Here is a 1,042-nt window from a genome sequence, read left to right as displayed (position 1 = left end):
AGCCCCGCCCCTGCCCCGCCTCATAACCACGCCCCTCGCTCCTTTTAAAGGGCCATCTCCTTCTTCCGCTGCCCGCGCGGTGGCGCCTGGTGAGATTGCGAGGGGAGCTAGGGTCGCGCGGTGCGGGGACCTGCGGGAGTCGCGGGGATTTTGAGCCCGCCGAAGTTGATCTCCCAAGGAGCGTCCGAGGCTGGCCTAAAGCTATGTCTGCAGTCTGCAATTTGTTTGATTTTGGGGAAGACATTTCCCCTCCCCTGACCTCAGTTTCTCCTCCCCACCATTTATTTATGTATTTATTTACTTACTTACTTATTCATTTATTTAAAATTTTTGTTATTGATTTCAGAGAGGAAAGGAGAGGGAGAGCTAGAAACATCAGTGATGAGAGAGAATCATTCATTGATCGTCGGCCTCCTTCATGGCCCACACTGGGGATCCAGCCCGTAATCCTCCCCCCCCCCTCCCCCCGCATATGCCCTGACCGGGAATGGAACCGTGACCTCCTGGTTCATAGGTCCATGCTCTATCACTGAGCCACGGGGGCTGGGCCCCACCATTTATTATTGAGTGCTCACTGTGCCAGGCCATTTAAGGCATTATCTCATTTAATCCCCACTATCTTCTCATAGCATAGGAAGGCAAAGCTTACTTTCTTTCACTGAGTACATGTAAGTTGCTGTGGAGGCAAGAATACTGGGTTTGGAGTTAGAAGATTTAGCTTCAAATCCCAGCCCTGCCACTTCCTAGCTTTGTCAAGTGACTAAAACTCGGAGTCTTTCCTCAGAGGTATAAGGGGGAGAATATTCCTCCTCTAAGGTTGTTGTGAGGGCTCTGGCCATTGTGGCTCAGTTGGTTAGGCATCCTCCTGTGCACCAACAGGTTTCTGGTTCGATTCCCTATCAGGGCACATGTCTGGGTTGCAGGGCTTTATCCTGGCAATGCAGGAGGAAGCTGATCAATGTTTCGCTCTCACATAGATGTTTCTCTCTGTCTCTCTCTCTCCCTCTCACTCTCTCTTCTATGGAAAAAAATGTACTCCAGT

Source organism: Myotis davidii, unplaced genomic scaffold, assembly GCF_000327345.1.
Source record: "Myotis davidii unplaced genomic scaffold, ASM32734v1 scaffold228, whole genome shotgun sequence".
NCBI classification, from domain to species: domain Eukaryota; kingdom Metazoa; phylum Chordata; class Mammalia; order Chiroptera; family Vespertilionidae; genus Myotis; species Myotis davidii.
The sequence above is the reverse complement of the archived record's forward strand: the minus strand, read 5'-3'. Positions refer to the sequence as shown.